General features: G+C 39.7%; 1 protein-coding gene across 5 annotated transcripts in view; it reads right to left on the reverse strand.

The window, feature by feature from the left end:
- PDE1C (phosphodiesterase 1C) overlaps positions 1 to 25,562 on the reverse strand; it is a 524,818-nt gene that overhangs the window by 400,844 nt on the left and 98,412 nt on the right. The gene's annotated exons all lie outside the window — the stretch shown is intronic.

A 25,562-nucleotide genomic window follows, 5' to 3' on the forward strand; every position in this document is an offset into this window, starting at 1 on the left:
ATATGCAGAAAATAGGCTAATACCCTGAATATTTTGACCCACAGCTAAATATTAAGGATATATATCTTGTCTCATTTCAGTGGTGATCAACTCCAACTCCTAATAGAGCTGTAGGTATTTACTTATGTATTTATTCAGCAATTGGAAGTATACAAAGGACTACCATTCTAGAGAAGAGTAGGATGTTAAGACACAAGTCTCCCTTATGAACTCAGCTTGCCTAAAGCCCAAGTTTCAAGACTCCATTCTGTGGAGACATCCACCCCACATAGGACCCCACCTTTAGAAACCAGAACTCTAGGCAGGTTGATCTTCTAGAAGATCAAGACCCAAGAAAAACTATATCGCATATTTACTGATACTTTACCCGACAAACACTTCAGTCATATGAGATGAATGTTAAAGGCAAACATGAAGTGGAAAGAAGTGTCACAAAATAGGGCAACCAAGGTCAGTATCAACAGGGATAAATTACATTGATATTACGTACAATTGATATGATGTGATGAAAATGGCACTTTAACTCTGTGGTCTTCCTTCCCAAAACACATAGCCCCAGTGTATTAAGCATGTTTCTAGCTTCTATAAACTTGATGCTTTAACATCTGCCCTACATCCATACATTCTTTGTTCAGGACAACTCAGTAATGTATCTGAGTCACCTTGTCTTAGCTTCCTGCCTCCTCAGCTCCCACCTCCTCCCTCCCCTCAACTCTTCAGGAGGAGTCCTTCTTCCAGGGGCATGCTTTTCAAATACAAACCAAACATATCAGAGCCCATACCCCCAACACCTCCCTCACTGAGCTTTTGCACTCTAGACCACTATTCACTTGCCCAACTCACCCCAGCCCAGGTACCAGAAAACTAGGGACAGCCCCTATGCCCCAGAGCCCACTGAAACTATTCAAACTAGCCAATCCTAGGCCTGCTTACCCTGCCTTGCCCATGACTCCCTACAGAAACCACAATAAAGACTCTTGCTCACAGTTTCCTCCACCCTAGCTCTGCCTTATAACTGGCCTCAATGCTTCTCAGCATGGCCTCCATGGTGCGACATGGACCCCCTCTTCGGAGACCTCCAGGTATTAAAAAACTATCTTTTCAATGGCAGTCATCATCAGATTTGTTGGCCCTACTATGCCTAAATAACAATAAAAACCTATCCAAGTACCCAATCTAGTCATGGGGGAAACATCGGACAAATCCCAACTGAAGGACATTCTGCAAACACCTGACCAATACTCCTCTAAACTATCGAGGTTATCAAAGAACAATGAAAGTCTGAGAAACCATCACGGTCAGGAGGAGACTAAGAAGACATGATGACTAAACACAATGTGGTGTCCTGATGGGATCATGAAACTTAAAAAGGACATTAGGTAAAAACTAAGGAAATCTGAATGAAGTATGTACTTTAGTCAATAATAATTCATCACTATTATTTCATTAATTGTGACAAATGTACAATATTAATGTGAGATTAATAATAGGGGAAAACTGGCATGGGGTATATAGGAACTCCTAGTACTATCTTTGCAAATTTTCTATAAATCTAAAGCTGTTTTAAAATAAAGTTATTATAAAAATACAAATAAATAAAATACTATAAATAAATAGCTATTATAAAAGAAGTCTATGAGCAAAAATAACTTTTTAAGCGGAGCCCGATGGTATTACCATTACTATTACCCAATTACCACTGGCTTATGCCAGTTATGCTCTTCCCAAAGGAAAGAAAGTTTTTATCTTTGCACAAAGATACTACTGGGTTTCCAAGCCATGCACCCATAGAGCTGTGTCCATCCAGAAGGGGTTGGCTTTTTCTATCCAATCCATGCAGATGGAGTATCTTTATCTAATTCACACAAAGACTCTTTATGAGGCCTAAGGGGGTGTGCGTGGAGAGGTAAAAAGCACTGCCAGCTAATGCACGTTCATGTGATAGGTGGGCAGAGAGTAAGTCTGTATGCACATGGGGATGTCTCCCCAAGACTCTAACCAGCTACCTGAAGCCCACAACAGAAGAAATCACCTGAAGGACAGCTTTGCCACTAAGACCAAAAGAACTTCACACAAAGGAGAGCATCTCAACAAAGATCCCTGAACCTTTACCAAGGACACAAATGGGTCAGCACAGAACTCTTCCAACAACCACAGCTATGACTGACCCCCTTAGGATGTCCCACATCCAAATTACTTTTGTATGAATCAAGAGAAAACTAAAGCACACTAGTGCCAAGAAACATATGCCTCCAACTCTTGAAATGCAGGACAGCTTTTCTGAAGTCCTAACCAAATATCTTAACAAGATCCAGTCCTATTAATGAAGGTCTGGTTCTATGTTAATAAAGGTCTGTTCTATGTTAACTAAGGTCTGGTTCTAAGAGGAAGAACAACAGCAACAGCCTGTTTTCTTAAATTTGATCTAAATGAAGGCTTTACAATAAACTCCTAGCCCATTTCCCTTCAATCTTTTATTTATTCACTCAATATACACATGTTTAATTCCCTCACTATGTCAGGTTCCATTCTGGGCCCTAGAAATAGAAAGACGAACCCAGAAGCAATCACAATAAATGGGCAATGCACCATAACTAAGGGCAGATGAGTACTCTAGGAGGCAGAGAAGGGCTCACCCACTCTGCTTCAGGGCCCTGGGGAAATCTACACAGAGAACATCACATCTGATATGGTTGTAAAGCAGGAACAGACCTTCAGCAGATGAAAAACAGAGAAAAGAACATTCAGGGCAAACAGTATGTGCAGAGGTTCAGAAGATAACAAGGTAGCTTGTGAACGCTGGAGCAAAGTGAGAGGGGATAAGATCAAAGGCTGGTTGGACAAATTGTAAAGTGCCTTGAATAAAATGCTAGTCATCTAGAATGCCTTTTTTTTTTTAAATTGCCCATAATTTTATTAGCCAAAGAAAATCACAGATGACATTTAATAGAATGTCTTCTTTAGACCAAAACACAAACAAAAAAACAAAAACAAAAACAAACAAACAAAAAAACTAAGGCCATATCTATGTTTGAGAAAGGAGACCGGCACACTATGGAGTGGTGAACTTGTGAAGAATAGCATGGTCACGTGAAAAGGTCGGTGAATCCATATCATCTGTAGATGAAATAAAGTCTTACATGGACTTATGACTAATTCTTAAGTATATAGAGATGAGATTAATAAATTACAAACTCATGTAAAGCACTATGAATTCATAATAGGGTTTTCGCCATTTTCTCAGTGAGTGAATCAGAAGGGTCAGGTGACCTAAGCTCTCTCTCCATTAGGGGAGACTGTTATTGATCTCCGCTTTAATTCCACTGTGGTCTGAGAACAGACATTGCATGATTTCTAGTCTTTTTAATTTTTGTTAAGATATGTTTTATGGTCCAGAATGTAGTCTAATTTGGTGAATGCTCCGTGTGAGTTTGAGAAAAATGTGTATTCTGATATTGTTGGATGAAGCAATCTACAGATGTTGATTACATCCAGTTGATTGATGGTAAAGTCTTTTTTTCCTTTTCAAATAAATTTTATTTCATTCATTAAAACAACATCTATATACATAAAGAGTATTATATGCATACAAGAGTTAGTATATGTTCAGGATACAGATCATTCCCAGGCCCCTTGCAATAACTTTATGGTACATTCCCTCTCACTACCCACTCCCAGAGATGAGGAAATCCTTCTAAAGATTTATGATGATACTTTGGAAAAAATATTTCCAGCTATTTTTCCACATTAGCACCTAAACAACTATCCATTCATAAGGATCATTACTATTAAAATTGATTTGTGATAAAAACTTTAAAGAGTAAAAAAAAAACTTATAGCAAATTTTTGATTAAAAAAACTGTGTTTATTTCTGAGGGGAGGTTTCAGATTTTTATTAGATCTTCACCGGGTCCATAATGCAATACAAAAAGATATATACCAGGGCACCTGGGTGGCTCAGTCGGTTAAGCGGCCAACTTCAGCTCAGGTCATGATCTCGCGGTCTGTGAGTTCGAGCCCCATGTCGGGCTCTGTGCTGACAGCTCAGAGCCTGGAGCCTGTTTCAGATTCTGTGTCTCCCTCTCTCTCTGACCCTTCCCCTGTTCATGCTCTGTCTCTCTCTGTCTCAAAAATAAATAAATGTTTAAAAAAAATTTTTTTAAAAACAAAAAGATATATACCTCTGATTTAGAGACAGATTTTCCATTCTGCTGGATTGATGCTGTAGTGAATTCAACTATGTTCTTGCTGATTTTCTGCCTGCTAAATCCATCCATTTATGAGAAGGGTGTTAGAGTCTCCACCTGTGACAGTGAATTCATTCTATTTCTTTTTGCAGTTCTATTAGTTTTTGCCTCACATAGTTTGACACTCTGTCGTGTTAGGCACATACACATTAAGGATTGTTAGGTCTTCTTGGAGAATTGACCCCTGTTTCATTATGCAATTCCCTCTTATCCCTGATAATTTTCCTTGTTAGAAGTCTGCTCTGTTTGATGTTAGTGTAACTATTCCTACTTTCTATGGATTAGTATTAGTATGGTATATTCTTCTCCATCAATTTACTTTTAATCTATATGAGTTTTTATATTTAAAATGGGTTTATTGTAGGCAATTATAGTTGGGTCTTGTTTTCTGATCCACTCTGACAATCTCTCCTTTAATTGGTGCGTTTAGACCCTTGATATTCAAATGATTATTGACACAACTGGATTAATATCTACCACATTCATCACTGTTTTCTATTTTTGCTTTTGTTTTTTGTTACTATATCTGTCTTCCCTTGTTTTTCTGCCTTGTGTCATTTGAACTGGGTATCTTACAGAATTCTATTTTCTCTCTTTCTTAGCATATTGGTTTTAGTTTTTTTTTTTTAATTTTTTAATAAAGTCACCCTAGAGTTCACAACATACATTTACAGCTAATTCAAGTCCACTTTCATACTACCATACCACTTCAAGTCCAGGGTGAGTACCTTATAATAACAAAATAATCCTAATTCCTCCCTCCTGTCCCTTGTATAATTGCTGTCAGAGATCTTCAGAGGAGCTGTGCGTGATACTCAGAATTATCCTCCTGAGGAATGGAAGAAGGGAATATTTATATGCAAGTTCTCATCCCGGGGACGAGAACCCCACAGGGTATTATAATTATAACCCCATAGGGTATTAATTCTCTAGGCTTTCTGGGTCCACTATGCATGACTGTGGGACATCATCAGAGAATCCCGACATAAATCCAGAGAATCAATTAGGCTAGAGCTTAGAAAGTGGGCCAAGAGGATGTGAAGCTGGGCTCAAGAGGTACTTAATACACAGAGTTCCCACACAGTTTTAGTATCCTAGAAAATACAGCCTGAATCCCCATCTGCTACTCATTCCTGCCTTAGAAGGATCACAACGGCCCTTAACCATGGCTCTTCCCAAGGCAATGTGATATGGGCCTTTTGGAGTTGAACTCTGAGAGCAGGAAAGAACACTTCCTCTGATTCTCCACAAATGTGGGCAGAGCACTCTCCAGGGATACTGGAAGGGTCTGCTCTGACAAAATGAAAAAAAGAAATTCCCCTGCTCTGATTTATTTTAAGCTGATTTTGAAAGCATGAAATGTTTCTGACTAAATACAGGCAAAAATATGGAAACAGACAGAGTCACACAGGTCTCTCTCAATAATATCAAAAACCCCATGAGGGAAATCAGAGATAAACTAAGCCTTCAGGATACCAAAAATAACGTGGCTCAGGTGCAGGAGATGAGCAACTCCACTCAGCCCACTCAGTGTCATCTGCTTCTGCCCACTCCCCTCCCCTTCCCACCCCTGCTTTCCTGTCTCCTTTGACTTGTTTCTGACTCTCATTTGAAGCTTATTACATTCTCCTTTTCTGTTATTTCCCCTCTGTCCCTGTGATAAATCCTCTCCCTTCTCCTCACAAAGACAACTTTTCACATACCCCATGAACCCTCCAGATTGATTATAAATCTTCCAGACTCATAAACTCTGGTAGCAGCATCTGTACCACTGAGTTTATCAAGACAACAAGTCCTCAGATTCAGATGTAACAAACATTTGTTCGGTGGTTGCTATGTGCTGGATGTTATTAAGATGGTTTCACCTCCGTCAGCTTATTTAACCTTCAAATCAACCCTTCAAACTAAATACTATTAAAATACTATCGAATGTTAGGGCATTAAGACTCCAAGAGATCAAATAACCTAGATCACAGAGTTAGAAAACAACAGACTGCTTTGACCCAAAATTCTCATTCCCCTAATCCAGGCCTCCAAGTGATATATCACACTGTTTATATTTTATTTATGAGTAAATAAACATACACATAATGTAGCTCAAGCAGAATGCTCCACACTTGTTATTATGAAACAAACATTCTTTTACGTAAGAAATCAGATACACCCTATCTGCAACTGGGGAGAGCCTTGATCTTGTTAAGTCTCTTGCAGGAAGCAGTTTGCAGCTTCCTTTAAAGAAGGAAGTTCAGGGGGTGCCTGGGTGGCTCAGTCAGTTCAGCGTCCGACTTCGGCACAGGTCATGATCTCGCGGTTCATGGGTTGGGCTCTGTGCTGACAGCTCGGAGCCTGGAGCCTGCTTCGGATTCTGTGTCTCCCTCTCTCTCTGCCCCTCCCCTGCTCATGCTCTGTCTCTCTCTGTCTCTCAAAAATAAATAAATGTAAAAAAATTTTTTTAATTAAAAAAAAGAAGAAGAAAGTTCGGGCTGCATGGGGAGATGAATAATGCAAGGTAAGTGTAATGGGTTGAGAAAAGACTTCCTAAGAAAGAAAATGAGATGAGAAGGTTCTAAATCAGAAATAGCTACAGATTCATTCTGAAGTGTGTCTAATGGTGCCAGTCTGATAAACTGCTAGCAGGAGGAATCCAAGGTGATGTGGTGATCCTATTTAAATCTGACAAGTGACTTATCAACTGGTTTCTGATAAAAAAAAAAAATTGCACAAAGATTACACTGGCAAAAGGCTGAGAAATTAGAGTCTTGCAAAAGCACAGAGGAAAGAGGAAATTTAAATCTCCAAAAAGGTAAAAAAAAAAAAAATTCTTAGAAAACATCAATGATTCTCAAAATATCTGTGACATGGGTTTGTAGGTATCTCCCCCTTCTGGGGAAGATAAGGGTCCTGAAGTTCCTATAGGGTAGGAAAAATGCGGCTGCAGCACAGAGGTCAGGAATGAACCTAATAAAACCCAGATGAAAAGTTTTGTGCTCACTAAAAACAATAATGGTAACAATAATAATGGAAAAATAAGTATCAATAATGCTTTGAATATCTTTAAATCAGTCACATAGGCACTATTCTTTTACTTTGAATATACTAACCCTTGATTTTGGAAACTTTTCAGAAATTTTGTCTCCTGGCAATTTCAAAAAGATTTTAAAATTGAGGCGCCTGGGTGGCTCAGTCAGTTGGGCATCCGACTTCAGCTCAGGTCATGATCTCACAGCTCGTGAGTTTGAGCCCCGCATCGGGCTCTATGCTGACAGCTCAGAGCCTGGAGCCTGCTTCGGATTCTGTGTCTCCCTCTCTCTCTGCCCCTAACCCACTCGCATCCTGTCTCTGTCTCTCTCAAAAATGAATAAACATTAAAAAAAATTTTTTTTAAGATTTTAAAATTGAGCTCTATTTCTAATATCATACACATGAAGGTAAAAGGGTCTCCTCTATCAAAATGTAAGAATACAACTTGATTTGTAATAACATATTCTAAATTCTCAAAAATGTTAGGGCTTATTTCTGAGTTATCCCTTTAGTTTAACTTGACTTTTTTAATGATTGTATCACATTATTTTACTTAGTATAACTTCATAGTATCTATTAATTATCTGACAGGGCAAGACCGCCTCTTTTCTCTTTTCGGCTATTCTTACTTGCTTCAGTCTCTAGGAAAACTTCAGTTAAATCTGTTTGTCAGGGCACCTGGGTGGTTCAGCAGCCGACTCTTGATTTTGGCTCAGGCTGTGATCCCAGGGTCGTGGGATCAAGCGCTACATCAGGCTCCATGCTGATCACGGAGCCTGCTTAGGATTCTCTGTCCCTCTCCCCTGCTCTCTGTCTCTCTCAAATAAAAAAAAAAAAAAAATGTTTTTAAATCACTGTCAATTTCTAAAGAGAACTCTTCTTTTTGAATGTATATTGAGATGGTACTTGAGAAAACTATAACTAATTACTTAAGAATTATCATCTTAACAGTATATCATGCTCTCATCCAGGTAGATGACTGGTCCTTTCTGTATGGAACACTTGTTGTATTGACTTTCTCAAGCACCTTTTCCTCCCTAGTTATAACAGCACCTCTCACTTGATTTTGAGAACATCTCCTCTCATGTTACCCATTCCATGTGAATCTTACAGGCTCTCAGCTATGTTCTCTACTGCTCTGGCTTCAGCGATAAGTCAAGGTAGTGGGTATACGACCCAAACTTGGATAATCACAGATCTTCCCTGGTATTTTCCATACCAAAACTAAAAGGAAGAGCCTTTTCTCTCTTAGTAGGTTGCTAGTGCAAGCTGCCACATCCCAATACCTGAATAAGCCTAAGAAAATGAAGCTAGTACCCTAAGGAAATCACACAAAACGAATCCTGAGAGTGGCATGTCCCTGGTCGTAATCCCTCGTATCCCCAGACCTACAGCTCTTCCATAGGTCTGTGAACTACTACGGTATCCTTGCAGCAAATCCCATTCTGAGCTTAAAATAGCTTGTACTGAGTTTCTGTCACCTGCCAACAAAAACATCCTCCCATGTATTCAAGACTTTTATTTCCTTTAGTAAAGTTTAGTTTTCTTTGGTCCTGGCAATTCTTAGTAGGTTTTTTTCTGGGCAGTGTGTATGTTGGTCCACTCTTGTTCACAGAGTACATTTTTAGATTGTATTTTCTAAATCATTTTTACTGGGATATAAAATAGATATTTAGTGTATTTGCTTAACGGTCTGTCTCCTTACTAAACTCTTAACTCTTTTAAAGGATTTCCTTGTTTCTTTGTTTTAGTCTTTCTAAGCACATAGGCCATCTACAATAATTTTCCCTTCTCATTTCTAATTGTTATGCCTCCTATTTCTGTTTGGTCTTACTGCATCAGCTAAAACTTTCAGAAGAATTTTAAACCATGCTGGCAATAGCAAGCAATTTTATCATTTTGCTAGCTTCATTTAATTTTCTATTTTTGAAATGTCTATAAAATTTTCTGTTGTAGCCTTAATATAAATTTCCCTCTTGTAACTGAGTTTGTGATTATCCCAAAAAACACACAATTCAGTAATAATGGCTTTATTGAGATGATCATGTATTGTTCCCCCCACCCTCTCTCTTTCTCTCTCTCTCCCTCTCCTTTTGACCTATTGACATGTTATATTAATAGCAAAATGGAAAAGAAAAAAAACTTACTTTCCAGATAGAATCAAATTTCCTCAGAGGAACTTTGTTGGAAAAATACTTTCATAAAATAAAGGATGTGGGGGGGCGCCTGGGTGGCGCAGTCGGTTAAGCGTCCGACTTCAGCCAGGTCACGATCTCGCGGTCCGTGAGTTCGAGCCCCGCGTCGGGCTCTGGGCTGATGGCTCAGAGCCTGGAGCCTGTTTCCGATTCTGTGTCTCCCTCTCTCTCTGCCCCTCCCCCGTTCGTGCTCTGTCTCTCTCTGTCCCAAAAAGAATAAATAAACGTTGAAAAAAAAATTTTTTTTTAAATTGTTAAAAAAAAAAGAAAAAGTTATGCTATTCTGCACATAAAATGAAAATAATTTAGAGGTGGGCAAGAACAGAAAAGAGGGGAAAGAAGTGGGGGAGAGAGAGTCTTCAGGACAGCTGCAAGATGCAACCATAATTGACAGCAGTAACTGAAGAACTTTCCAAAAACATATAAACCTGATATCCATGTTTGTCACATGCCAGGTAGAACTGCAATGTAATCACCTCTCCAGAACAGTATGGTAGTTCTATTTTTTTTTATGTTTATTTTTGAGAGGGAGAGAGAGAGAGAGAGAGCAGAGGAGGGGCAGAGAGCGGGGGACAGAGGATCCAAAGCAGGCTCTGTGCTGGCAGCAGAGAGCCTGATGTGGGGCTTGAACTCACGAACTATGAAATCATGACCCGAGCCAAAGTCAGAGGCTTAACTGAAAAACCATCCAGGCGCCCCTGTGGTAGTTCTATTTTTAATTTTTGGAGGAATTTCCATGATGTTTTCAAAGAGGCTGCACCAATTTACATTTCCACAGTGTACAAGGGTTCTCTTTTCTCCATATCTTTGCCAACACTTGTTATTTCTTGTCTTTTTGATAGTGACAGGTGTGATGTGGTATATCATTGTGGTTTTCATTTGCATTTCTCAGATAATTAGTGATGTTGACCATCTTTACATGTACCTGCTGACCATTTGCATGTCTTTTTTTTTTTTTTTTAAGTAGGCTCCACACCGAGTGCAGAGCCCAACTTGGGGCTTGAACTCACAACCCTGAGATCAAGACCTGAGCTAAGATCAAAAGTTGGATACTCAACCAACTGAGCCACCTAGGCACCCCTTACATGTCTTCTTTTTGATTAATTTTAAATTGTTAAATAGACGAATGGCTACTATATTGGATAGCCTAGCTCTAGGAAGTAATCAGAAAAGAAAATAAACATTCAAAACTATTAATATATAGATGAAGATTAGAATAGACAATGCATAGAATGGTAATGAATTTGAATATCTCTATAAAAAGGCAATTTTTAGGGGAGTCTGGGTGGCTCAGTCAGTTAAGCCACTGACTTCAGCTCAGGTCATGATCTCACAGTTCATGGGTTTGAGCCCCACGTCGGGTTCTGTGCTGACAGCTCAGAGCCTGGAGCCTGCTTCAGATCCTGTGTCTCCCTCTCTGCCCCTGCCTTCCTCATGCTCTCTCTCTCTCCCAAAAATAAATAAATAAAATTAAAAAATAATAATAATAAAATGGCAATTTTTAAAGGAAAATACAACAAAAGAAAGAGATACCTGTAATTCAGCAATAGCATATGATGACATTGAAACAATTGTGAAATAATTACTTTGCTAAAAATACTTTGGATCTCAAGAGTTTTATAGGCAATTATATTAAAATATCAGGGAATAGGTTATTCTTATGATGACAACTATATAGAAGAAGAAAGTAAAGGCTAATCTTTATGAATATAATTGCAAAAGCTTTAAATAGAATTCTAGCAAAGCAAATGTATAAATATACAACAATAACAATACAACATGACCAGGTAGAATTTATTTCAGTAATTCAAGGTGACTTCACTATTATGAAGTGTTTTAATGTATACTCCAGATGTCATATGCACATGCCTTTTAAGGCCTGCATGAGACTGTCTCAAAGCTCCATCCCACACTATTTTTTTAAGGTTATTTATTTATTTATTTTGAGAGAGAGAGAGAGAGAAGCAGGGTAGGGGCTGAGAGAGAAAGAGGGAGAGAGAGAATCCCAAGCAGGCTCCTCAGTGTCAGCACAAAGCCCAACACAAGGCTCAATCCCACAAACCGCAAGAGCATGACCTGAGCCGAAACCAAGTCAGATGCTTAACTGACTGAGCCACCGAGGCATTCCCCACCTCCAAATTACTAAAATTACTTTGAATTACCAAAATTCGATCCTCTCTCTCTGTCCCTCTTGCATGCGTGTTCTCTCTCTCTCAAAATAAGTAAATAAGAAAAAAGAAAATGAAAACAATAATTTGAAAAGATACATGCATCCCATGTTTTTTAATATCATTTTAACATGTAATCAATATAAAAACGTTAATGAGATTTTGTATTCTTGTTTTTGAAAATCCAGCAAATAATTTACACTTACAACACATCTCAGCACTGGTCACATGTCAAGTGCTCAGGAGTCATGTTTTATGGGACAGTACAGTTCTACAAAATTTATTTTGATTCATGTTTCAATTGGCTGAAGTATATATACCCTTGAATAATTCTTCCCAGGAATGACAAGGTTAATGAGTTACACATGAACAACAACTTCAGTAGAGATTTTTTACATTTACATTAAACTCAACATATTTCTTAATTCTCTTCTGTTATTTACATGCTATAGAAGAGAATTAGGAGCCAAGTCTGATAGGTTTTCTTTCTTTTGTAGGCAAACATTTTTCTTTATCTTTGTATTTCAAACATTTTGCTAGCATATATGTAATTGTGAGTTATTTTTACCGATTCTTAAATTTATTTTTCTGGAACACCATGAGCCCTTTCAATGTGGAAGGAAACTCGAGCCCTACTTTCTTCCATTCAGGCAAACTGCCTTCAACTTTATCTTCTATTATTGCTTCTGTGCCAATTATTTTGTTTGGCTTTAGTCTCAGAACAGCTATGATTCATTTGCATGTGTTGGTTCTTTCTCTGACCTCCTATTATCTTTTCTCATCATTTTCAGTTTGTCTTCCAATCATTGATTATATTTTTCAGGGTCAATTCTATATTTCAACATGAATTTTCATTCCTATGTCCCATATTTCATTGTTTCTCTATGCATCTTAGATCAAAATCAACCTGCTTCTTTTCTTATGGCTTCCTGGTCCTATCTTAGAAGCGCTATATCTTCCTCCTTCTTATACAGAATGCAAAAGAGTATTTACATGTGTTCTTTTGGCTTCTACATTAAATCAGTTTTCAGAAGGCTACCACTTCCCTATGTTTTTATTATGGCATTTCACTTCCTCAGTTTTTCCTATGTTGTTTAGAATTTTATTTTGGACGTAACCATAGGTAAGTCATTCTGGAATGCAAAAAGATTCATACAGAGATTATTGTTTTCCAAAAGGCAAGGTATGTAGGTCACTGTAGGTTTCACTCATTGTCTACTTGGGCTGCCAGATAAATTCAGCAGAAAGAACCAAGAGTAAGATTGACATTTATATCCAAACAGTTACCATAATAAGCAATGCATAACCCAAGCCTAAAGAGTAAGCACAAAAACATGGTGCCCAACCTGCTTCAGATAAAGCCTTGCATCTGTCTTTACCCGATTGATGGGCACAGCTCCCACATAATTTTCAAAGTCTATTTAGAAATTCATATGGTACAGTAGATCCCTATATAGTGAGACCATCAATCCCAAGAGGAAAGGTCTCGATTACTCTTTGTCATACATCAGAAGAATGAGTCTGTTCAGCAGAGTAATGATGTAGACAAGATTAAAGGGAGGCTGTTTTCAAGAACTTTGACAGCATTCATTTAGTATACTAATTAAAAGAGAAGTTTATCTGTTGAGAATGAAATCTACTTGACAAACACTTTGTTAATGGTCAGTGTAAGTTGGGAACTTGAGAGTAAAAAGATAGCATTCTTTTAAGTTTCCCATAATTTAGACTTTTCACTAATTCAGACACCACCACCCCCATAATTAAGTGAAAATTTTTCAATGCATAACTACCTTGAAATATGCTAATGTCTGCAAAGCATGCAAAAATCCAAGTTTTACCATCTGCTGGATGATTCATTTGTAAATCTGCCTAGTATTCCTTTGGGAAGTTCCAGCACGGATTTTTAACCTCATTATAAAAACTTGGTAGGAATGAATTCAGTATGTATGAAAGTGCTCTGAGCACTTGGAAGAATGTGCCACATTCATCCTAGACATGTTGAAATGGTATGTGTACTGTGATCAAAAATAAAAGTGTTTGAAATGAATTGCTCGGAGATTTGGTGTTTTAATCAAGAGTTCCAGAAAAACAGAGACTTTGAGGTAACGTATTAGTCACAGAGAAGAGCTCTTTCAAATTCTGGCCCACACTAGCCGTTGCTGGTAATAGAATAAAAACGATGGACTGTTTGTTGGTAGTAAGCTCCTTTAGGAAAAGAACTGTGGCTTACTCATTTTTATATTCCTGCACCCAAAATGTCCTTTCAAAGTTATTCACATGTGTCGAAGATACCTGCTTCTGAGGCTGTAGAAATCACACTAAGGAACTTCAATAAACTTCTCAGTCTTTTCTTCCTTCCATGTGCTTCAATTGTATCATGCATGGGTTTTCTTCAGTTTCTTAGCAAATGGCTTCACACCTTGACCTCTCTTCCTATCTTGCCCTATTGGACTAGGGAACCTGGCTTCATAAAGTTTACTGACCTGGAAACTAGGCAATTCTTTCATAGGTTCCCAGAAGTGCAGCTCTGAACATGATAATTTCTCCCATGATTTCATAACTACAGGGGAGTTGTTCATAGTTTAATCTGCAGGTTGATGAACACTGAAGGTGCACATATTACAGCCTACAAAACCGGATGTGTCCAGCCTGGGTTTCAACCCAAGGCTTAGCCAAGACCTAATGCACACCATGGCAGGAACCACTACACCTCCTTAGTCTACCTGCCTGTCAGTGGGGGGAAGGCAGAGGGATGGAACGTAGTGTGTGGCACACAATAGGCACTCCATAAATATTTGTTGAAAAGAAGGTATCATGGGAAGTTGTGACTGGTAAGTCAGGGGAGTCTCCTAAGATAAAATACATCTGAATTCTTTCAAGCAAGTTAATTGAGTATGACTCTCTAAGAATTGTCCAAGTGGTAAGTGACTTTATCACCTTGTTTGGAATTGTTACAGATCTGGAACATTTCTATTCACTCTGCTTTCAGCCCAATTGAACAAACATTTACTGAACATTTACTATGTACTGACGAGCAAGGCACAGTTTCTGTTTTCAAGGAACTCAAAAATCTAGTAGGGAGATAGTCGTGAAAGAGATATTTATAATACAGTATGATGCAAGTAATAATACAACTATGTAGAAATATACTGATACCAAACGAAGGGAGTGATAATTTTGTCCCAGGGGTCAGGCTAGGCTTTACAGAAAAGGTGGCCTATGACCAGAGTTTTGAGAGATGAATGGGTTGGCTTGGTGATAAGAGGGATAGAACATTTCAGGCAGAACCACATGTACAAAGGCATGGAAGAGTAAAACAGCATGGGAGGGCAACTAATTTCATTTTTCTGAGGCTGAAATAATGAATTGGGTCATTAGAGGAGAGGTCATCTTGGGCCAGAATTTGAAGGGCCTTATGTCATATGCCAAGGATTCTGACTTATAGGCTATGGAAAATCATCTTCTGGTGTGTGGGTTTTTTTTAACATTTTACTCTGAGAAAATTATAAATTCACATGCACCTGTAACAGATAATACAAAGATCCCATGTACCCAGTTTCCCCCAATAGTAACATTTTGTAACACTATAGTACAACATCATAACCAGGATGTGGACACTGGGGCAGAACATTGCCATGGCAAAGGTCCTTCAGGTTATCCATCTATAGCCACACCACTTTCCTCCCGGCCCACTCCCTCCTAACTCCTGACAACCACTGATCTGTTCTCCATTTCTAGAATTTTTTCATTTCGATAATGTTGTGTACATGGAATCATACAGTATATGTATAACCTTTTGGGATTGGCTTTTTCATGCAGCATAATTCTCTGGAGATTCATGTGTGTTGTTGCATCAGTAGCTTGTTCTTTTTATTGCTGAGCAGTAGTCCATGGTACGAACACCCTATAGTTTGTTTAACCACACACTGGATAAATAAATCTAGGTTGTTTCCAATCTGTGGCTATTATGAATTAAACTTCTATAACTATTCGCATCAGGTGTTTTTTTTTTTAATTGTAGTAAAATATACATAATATGAAATTTACCATCTTAACCATTTTTATGTGTAACTAAGTTCAGTGGCATTAAATACATTCAAGTTGTTGTGCAACCGCCATCCCCCTTCACCCCCAAAACTCTTCTCATCTTGCATAACTGAGCTGTGTCCCCATGAAACTAACTGTCCCCTCCTCTCAGCCCCTGGTAAGCATGATGCTACTTTCTGTCTCTGTAAATTTGGCTACTCTTAAGTACCTCAAGTAAGTAGAATCATACAGGACTTATCTTTCTGTGACTGGCTTATTGCACTTAGCATAATGGCTCAAGATGCATCCATGTTGTAGCTTGTGCCAGAATTTCCCTCCTTTTTAAGGCTGAATAACATTCTACTGTATGTACATTTTCTTCTGTAGATATTTGGTTCATCCATTCATCCACCTGGGCTGATTCCACCTCTGCGGTACTGTGAATAACACCCCAGTTATTTACCCAGTTCTTTGGGGTACACACCCAGAAGCAGAATTGCTGGATCAAACGGTAATTCTATTTTTGAGTTTTTGAGGAACTACCAAACTGTTTTCCGTAGCGGCTACACGACTTCACATTCCCACCGGGTTCCAATCTCTCCATATCCTTGCCAATATTTTTGGGTTTTCTTTTATTTTTTTTCTTTTACACTAGCCATCCTAACAGGTGTGAGGTGTCACATGTACAGGTTTTTGTGTCTTTGTGTCTCTGGAATAAATGCCCAGAAGTGCAATTCCTGGGTCATGTGGTAGTTGCATTGTTTACTTTTTAAGAAAAAACAGCCAAACTTTTTAAAAGTGGCTTGCCACCAGCAATGTATGAATGATGCTGGTTCTCTGCATCCTTGCAGGATTTGATGTGGTCACTATTTCTTTATTCTGGTAGTTGTGTCTCACTGTGGTTTTAATTTGCATTTCCCTAATGGCCAATCAAGTTGCACATCTTTTCAAGTACTTACTTATCATCTATGTATCTGCTTTGGTAAAATGTCTCTTTCTGTCTTTTGGCCATACTCTGAATGGCTGGTTTTCTTTTTTATTTTTGAGTTTTGAGAATTCTTTATATAATACTAGAACTCTGTTAGATAGCATAATTATTTGCAAATATTTTCTCCCACTTTCTAGCCTGTCTTTTCAACATCTTAACAGGGTCTTTTGCAGAACAAAGGTTTCTAGTGTTAGTGAAGTCCAATTTATCAATGTTTTCCTTTTATGGATCATACTCTTAGTTCCAAGTCTTTTGTGCCAACCCTTATAATCCTGTGACTTTTTTCTGTTTCTTTTTTTTTTTCTAAAAGTTTCATAGCATAAGGTTTTATCTTTAAGTCCATAACCCACTTTGAGTGAATTTTTGTATAAAGTTTGAGACTTAGGTTGAGGTTTGTATTTTTGCCTATGAATGTCCAAATACACTGGCACCATTTGTTGAAAAGGCTATCTTAGCTCTATTAAATTGCTTTTATGCCTTTGTCAAAAATCAGTTGGGCATATTTGTGTGAATCTATTTCTGGCTTCTCTATTCTGTTCCATTGACCTATGAATCTATCCTTTTACCAGTACCACCTAGTCTTTATTACTGTAGGTATACTTTAAGCTTGAAATTGAATAGACTGATTCCTTGCACCTCATTCTTCTTTTCCAAAATTGTTTTAGCTGCTCTAGTTCCTTTGAGATTTCCATATAAATTGTAAAACGATCTTGTCTATATCTACAGAAACTCTCCTTGGGATTTTCATAGGAATCGTGTTAAATTTGTATATCAATTTAGGGAGGATTGACATCTTCACTATGTTGACTCTTCCAATCCATGAATACAGTCTATCTTTCCATTTATTTAGATTTTCTTTGACACTCCATCACCATTGTAGTTTTCCACGTGTAAGTCTCATATACATGTTTTGTTAGATTTATACCTATACATTTCACTTTTTTTGAGCAATTGAAAATACTACTTTATTTTTAATTTTGATTATTTTAAGTTTATCTCATATCTTATAAGCTTGCTGAATTCACTTATTAGTTCTAGAAGGCTTTTAATAGATTCTTGACAATTTTCTGGATAAACAATTATGTCTTCTGCAAACAGAGACAATTTGATTTCTTCTTTTCTGAACTGTATGCATTTTATTTCATTTTCTTCCCTTATTGCACTGGCTACAACTTTCAACACAATGTTGATAAAAGGATGTGAGTAGATATCCTCATCTTGTTCCCAATTTTAGGGGGAAAGTATCAGTCTTAGAATAATGTTAGCTGTAGGTTTGTAGTAGATGCTCTTTATCAAATTGAGGACGTTCCCGTATATTCCTCTATCCCTAAGAGCTTTTATCATGACTGTTTAACGTCATCAAATGCTTTTTTGACATCAATTGATATGATCATGTGATTTTTTTCCTCTTTAGCCTGTTAGTATGGTGAATTACATTAATTTTCAATGATGAAAGAGAATCAACCCCACTAGGCATGATGTACAATTCTTTTTATATTGTTGAATCATTTTGTTAATATCTTGTTTAAACTTTTATATCTACATTCATAAGGATATTGGTCTATAGTCTTTCTCTGGTTTTGGTATCAGAGTAATACTAACTTCATAAAGTGAATTGGGAAATATTTCCTCCTCCCTATTTTCTGGAAGGGAATATGTAGAATTGGTGTTAATTTTTCTTTAAAAATTTGGTAGAACTTTCCAGTTAAACTAGCTGGGTGTGGAGATTTCTTTGGGGTAATTTTTAATTACTAATTCAATTTTCTTAATAGTTATAAAGCTGTTGGCTATTTCACAACTGGCGAATTGTAGTGGCTTGTGTTTCTCAAGGAAATGATCCATTTCATCTAAGTTTTAAGAGCCCAAGGTCAGGCAAAAGTCTCAGATCCAACTCCCCACTCTGCCCAAGGCCTGAAATCCTTACCCCATGTGGATGTCAACATATACACTACTAGATCCCATGGGCTTGGCAACATCACCGCCACACAGCATAGCTGCAGAATCAGCAGGCATGTGTACAGCTTGCTGTACTAATATTAAATTCCTCCTTCATTTACACCTGCAGAGTTCCCTTTCTTTATTACAAGTTTAACTATGCACTTTAAAGTATTTTTAAAAATATTTTACTCAGCATCTCTACATGCTTATAAAAATGGAGGGGTTTCAGGCTACCCTAGTCCACCTTTTGCTGAAACCAGAAACTTCACCCTAACTTCATTCAAAGGAGCATACATTGAGAGCGGAAAGGAGGAGGTGCTTGGCATGCAATAGCCAACCCATGTCTTCCTTGCCCTCCCTGAGGTTGCATTGCACACAAAAAATTTCTAATAAGATTTTTAAATTGTGTAAACCTGTACACATGTAGTAAGAAGTAAATATTTGCTATTATTTCAACAAGCTGGATTACAATTCTCCCTAGGGAAAAAGAAATTAGTCTGCATGAAGGGAAAAAAAAAAAAGTCAAAAGGAGTAGAGATGAAATGCTGAAGGCAAAAGTGTCAGCAAATACCAATGCAATTAATGTGATGATCAAGCTACTCTGTGTGAGAAACTGGGAGGAGGGCCTTTCAATTCCTAAGAGAGAAATGGAAATACGGGCAAAGAAAGGAGGAGGGTAGGGAGAAGGACTAAGGGGTGGAAGGCCAGGAGCTACATGGGCAAAGTGGTCTTTAAAAAAATCATCAGTGGTAGGATGGATGAAAGGGCTGTTGAGAACAGGACTGTGAATTATAATTGTCTGCATGCAACGGCATATTGTAATCTCTCTCGTGGATCTCTCGTCTTCAGTCAAGTTCTGCTTTGACCAACAGCCTTTGGTTACTCCAAAAGAAGAGAAGGGGCTTTGTTCCACATCTGAGTCTACGTCAGAGCAGATAAGACAGCCAGAGAGGGGCGCCTGGGTGGCGCAGTCGGTTAAGCGTCCGACTTCAGCCAGGTCACGATCTCGCGGTCCGTGAGTTCGAGCCCCGCGTCGGGCTCTGGGCTGATGGCTCAGAGCCTGGAGCCTGTTTCCGATTCTGTGTCTCCCTCTCTCTCTGCCCCTCCCCCGTTCATGCTCTGTCTCTCTCTGTCCCAAAAATAAATAAACGTTGAAAAAAAAAAAAAAGACAGCCAGAGCATATAGAAGGAAACAATCAACAGAGGTAGGAAATCAGGTCAAGGAGAATAGTAGGTCATCCCAGGTATTCACAGAAACATGAAGGAGCACTCTGAACTTCCAAAGGGCACACAATAGCAATTTGGGCCTATTTACCTAGATCTCAATGGGCCAGGAGCCTCCAGCTGACATGTGGGCTACATACCATCCACAAGCTCCTGGAAGCTACTTATAGCATCATCAGAGAGTCCACTGGTGAACCAATGGCCAACATATTGGGGACCAAGTGATACAGTGGATATATTCAAAGACCTAATCATACACATTCAAAAAGAGAAAATCAAAGTGAGTCTCAGTTCCCCAAACACAATTATACTCCAAGCCTTCACTATGACCATAACCATCAACCCTTTCCAGAACAAGCTGAGTTTTCCCCATTAGACCAGTTCTTGCAGAGAGCTCATGACACCCTGACGGGGATGCCATAAAGAGGATTTGGATTTTACATGAGGTGCTGAGGTGGACTAGATCATTTTTAAGTTCTAGTCTAACTTGAAATTGTTCAAATGTAAGATAATGGGTTGATATATCTGTTTACTGAACCAAACAGGTTTGCTTGGCTGATAATAACTATATCTGATGAAAGAGATGGAGAAAAGGAGTAAGATACAATCTGGAACCCCTTGTGGTCAGGCAGACGGATCTTGGGTGAACAAACGTTGGGGAGTAACTGTCTATGGTTCTGAAACACAAATATGTCATGACAAAAACTGCAGTTTCAGGATGACAGTACACGTGACTGGGAGGTGCAAGCAAGAGGCCAGTGGACCAGCAAAGAAAGGGCTTATAATGACCTTGTTGTGAAGGGGGAAAGGCCAGGAGTTGGCAGGAGATGGCTTTAGAAAGAGAAAGAGAATTTGATTCAAGAGATGATGCAGAGCAGTGCCAGTTCCAAGGGTTGAGTAGGGGTACATTTAGACTCTCTTCCCGGTACTCACCTTCAGCCATTAAATTTTAATTTATTAAAATTTAATAAATTTTTATGAAAATTTTATTTTCATAAAAATAAAATTATTTTTATTTTAAAATAACAAAAGACTATTCTTTGAGAAGGGCAGTTAACATTTGCTCTGTCGTATGTATATCTAATTACAAGTGGCTATAGAGAAATACTAATAATAATACTAATAATACTAATTGTATGATTCCACCTCTACCTTCACCACCACCATCACAACTAAAGCAGTGCTTCTGAAAGTGGCATACATCAGAATCACCACTAGCATCTGCTGGGACCCACCCCAAGAGTTTCCAATTCAGCAAATCTGGTAAGGGGTCCAAGTATTTGTACTTCTAACAAGTTTCAGGGACCCCGCTTTGAGGACCACTGAGCTAGATCACTACCCTTCATGTATAGAAATTTTAGAACTGGCATTGTTGAAGCTAAAATTCCAGTTTCTGCTGAAACAAGTGGGAAATGAAGATATTCAGTCCTTAAATACTGTTAAGGTGAGACCTGGAGCTCTATAGACGATCTGAACTTTTTAGAAATAGACTTGTTTAAGACAAATCAGAAAATCTCCAGATCCAGGCCCTGCCCTGTCCTGGGCCCTTTATACAGCTCTAGCTCATCCACAGTACATGCTCCTGAAAACACTGAACACCCAGCCACCAGCCACAGCCCACTGCTCACGGCATCTGTCGGCCCTTCTTCCCACCCATTTTATCTCCTCCTTCTTCTCATCATTATAGTTCCATAACCCATCCAACTCCAACTCAAGCTTCTAATGCTTGCAACAGACCTCCCTGGCTGTGGCCAGCAATTTCAAAAAGTCCTCTGGCTGGACTCTAGCACTCTGTTAGACAGGATTTTCAGTGTGCCCTGGGGTTCCACAATGGGCACCACCATGTAATAGGTGCAGGCTCACCCTCTATCCCAACCCCAGACAGAACTCACCCTCACTGTACACCCCTATCTGCCCCTGCCCATTCTCTGCCCAAGGAAGGGGATCATTCACCCACCCACATTATATACCCAATACAAATATAGCAAGTGACCCTCCCTTTGCTTTAACATCCATCCACCCAAATTACTCCAGCTCTTCAATAGGATAATCTGTTTTCAACACTATCTGGATTTTTACTTCCAAAAGCAAAAGAGGTCAAATAAGAGTCCATTTCCTTACTGCTTTTATCCCACTATTTTCTTTCCAACCATTGCTCATCTCAGGGGAGAAATTATTCTCTCCTCAATTAGAGAAGTAATAAAAACTCTAGAATGGAGTTTCCCGGCTACACAAGTTTTGGGGCCAACACCTCCCTCTGCACAGACTCTTCCAATGTCCTGGATAGTCCACAAAAGTCCACTGCACTGAATGCCTGCCTCTTTTGAAGTCTCCTAGAGTAGAGATGCACACCAAATTCTGGGCTTCTGCTGCCACATTGTGGCCATATCTGAACACTGCATGCAGCCCTGAAAAGTACTGCTTTTTTTTTTTTTTTTTTTTTTTAAGATATAATTGACATATAACATCTTAGTTTCAGGTGAACAACATGATTTATTTGTATACATTGTGAACTTACCACCACAAAAAGTCTAATTAACATCTGTCACCATAGTTACAAATTTTTTTTCTTGTGATAAGAACTTTTAAGATCTATTCTCTTAACAACTTTCAAATACACTATACAGTACTATTAACTATCATCACCACACTATACATTACATCCCCAGGACTTATTTATAACTGGAAATTTGTACCTTTTGACCACCTTCTCCCATTTCACCCATCCCCACATCCCCTCCCCTATCTACCTCTGGCAACCACCAATCTGTTCTCTGTCTCCAAGTTCAGTTTTTTTGGTGGTGGGGTAGGAGTGGGTATTATTTTACATGTAAGTGAGACCATACATATTTGTCTTTCTCTGTATGACTTGTTTCACTTAGTATAATGACCATGGATGGACCTTGAAGCCTTTTTTTTTTTTTAAGATTAGAAGTTACCTTGTCTACCTGTTAACCTCCACTCACTCCCCAAACCTCAGCTAATGCTTATCTCCTCCAGGAGGACTCCCTTGAATCTACTCCCATCCCAGGTCAGATGAGTTCTCTCCATCTGGTTCATGAAGTTCCTTGTACAATCTCTAGCATTTCCTTCTACACACTACACTGGAGCCACTGACTTCTGCATTGTCTGATCAGATTGTGAGCTCTCTGAAAACAACCTTACTCTCATGTGTGCCTCTAGGGCCCGGCACAGAAGTCTTCAATAAACATATGTGAAAAGAAGGAAGGAAGGAAGGAAGGAAGGAAGGAAGGAAGGAAGGAAGGAAGGAAGGAAGGAAGAATGAAGGGGGGTGAGGAGAGAGAGCAAATGACCAATATTTGTTCTAACAGATCGGGGACCATGTCACATGTTTTTAAGTATTTTATCACTCACCCTGGCATGTGATCAACCACAACCACTCTGGAAGTAAGTTATAATATCGTCCTGGAATCCAAATGCATAAAGTGTGACTTAGAGGGGTAAGTTTCCTGCCCAAATTCACACAATTCAGAATTCCAGGACAGAGAACCCAAGTCCAGGCCTAACACCAGAGCCTGAGCCCTTAATAGCTTCTGAACACCTTGACATTCGTGTGTGGGAGACCCTTGAGGACACACTCTGGAGTGGTTTCAGGAGTGTGTGTACTGGCAGTGGGATAACATTCCCCTGCTTATGAGGTGAGGATGAGGAAGAGAAGTGGGGAACAGAGCTGGAGGATCCTAGTTTACTTTGTCTTCACTCAACAAGCAGTTATTCCTACACCAGGCAAGGTTAGTACACAGCTCAACCAGGTGGGGCCCTTGGCCTCCAGGAGCCTACTGTCTACTGGAAAGACTGACATACACATAAGACAGACATCTCCAGGGAAAAGCTCTCCAGGATGGCACTGGAGGGTAGCCATGCCAGCATCTCAGATGTCTGGGCCAGCAGGGGACCCAGCCCCACAACCAGCTGACTTCATCCCAGAAGTCCAGGAGCCCCAGCCTAAGGGGAGGCCCAGGAGCTCCTCACCTGAAGGTCCAGCTCTTCACAGCACAGCCATGGTCCCCAGAGGTCACCTCCATCTCCAACAGAAGGCTGAGTTGCCAGCCAAGTGTGAAAACCTTTCAAAGGCTTCCCCATAATCAGGGTCCACTCTTTAGGCTAGTACAAAGACCCCTCTTGGCTTGACCCCAGGTTGCCTCTCTTTTGTTCCGTTTACACACTGAAAATATTTTTTCAGGTGTCTGGGGGAAAAAGTTAAAAGGTCTGATATCAATCATTTTCACCATAATAAGAATGAACCCTGTGTCCTCACTCTGGAGAGAATTTGCATTTCAAGTCTTCAAGTGATTCCCTTATTTGAGGGAATTCCTGATATCAGTGAGCTGGTGGAAGGGATGTTTGAGGAAAAGGTCTTCCCAACCCAGATGGAACCAACTGTAGTGACGGCCACTATAGTGTGGGTCTAGGATGCCTGCCCTGAGCTAAAGTTTGAGCATCTCCACTACCAAGATGGCAGACCCCCTAGTCTCTGAGCTACAGAGCTGGCAAACCCAGCCCTTAGACCAAGAAGTAATGTGCACTGGGAACAGCCAGGATTTGGAGTTAGGAGACCTAGAATTCCATCAGTGAGAAATTCTCAGTGTTTTCTCCCAACTTTGTCGTCCTCATTTGTAAAATGGAGACACTGGTTGTCAGAGAGTTTTGCATGCAGGACCAAGGTGAGGTGCTCTACAGGCTCATGCCCCCACCCCCACCCTGGCTCTGATGCATGGGAAGGAAGTCCCCACACACAGGACCTCCAGCCCCAGGACAGCTAGCCTCATAATGGGTGCCATTCTAAACCATCTGTTGGTCCAAAGCCAACATGCTTTGGACTCATACAGTACCTTACAGTCAGGGTCACTCTCAGTTCCTCATTCTCTTGGACACTGTCATTTTTCTGTAGGTTTTGGAGGGAAAGATAATATCCTCCACTGTTTGGAATCTCATCCCCCTCCCTGTCTCCTTCCTTCTCCTTCCTCACCTCCATTCCTAGAAGAATGACTTTCTGGTTACTCTCCATGCCTGTGGCTGTTAGTCAAATGCTCTGATTAAGGTCAAAAGCCACTGTTAAGCATAAAATGATGGGGACGGGGTGATGAAGGGGCCATGATAGGATCCAGAGACTCACAGAAGTCACTCCACAGAGTCCACAACCACAGCACTGCTATTTCATGGCATATTAAGTGTCTCCAGTCTAAAGGTGACAGGAACTGAGCTTGACCCATGGGCTTTGGCATCAACTTCTTTGAGGAAGGTTCAGTGGTTCTGGGTGGTGGTGTCAGCCTCTGAGAGACAGAGGTTCCAAGAAGAAAGCCAGGGATGGGTTGTATTGCAGAAGTTACCAGAATAAGGCCTGCAAGGCTGGCAAACCAACTGGTCAAGCATGATCAGAAACCAGGCCTTGGAAAAGCTAGATGTTTTCATGAGTTCTACACTCTACTTCCCTCTGCTTCTCTTTTGGGATCTCTTAATATAATCAACACAGTTCATCTCTGTTGCAATATGGGGAAGCCAAGAAAAGTATATTGATTCAAGCATGGGCAAAATCTCTGGAGAAATGAGCAGCATATTCCAGAAGAATAAGGAATCCGAATGTGAGACCCCACAAAGGGAACGAAACCCCTGGGATGACTTGGGAGGCCAGTGGACCAGCTCCCCTCCTTCCCACCCTGGGCTCTTTCTGCTGACCACCCCACCTCTTGAGGCCAGCTTTCAGAGCATCTCCAACCTATGTTCTCATTGCCCA

This window comes from Leopardus geoffroyi, chromosome A2 (assembly GCF_018350155.1).
Source record: "Leopardus geoffroyi isolate Oge1 chromosome A2, O.geoffroyi_Oge1_pat1.0, whole genome shotgun sequence".
Taxonomy (NCBI): Eukaryota; Metazoa; Chordata; class Mammalia; order Carnivora; family Felidae; genus Leopardus; species Leopardus geoffroyi.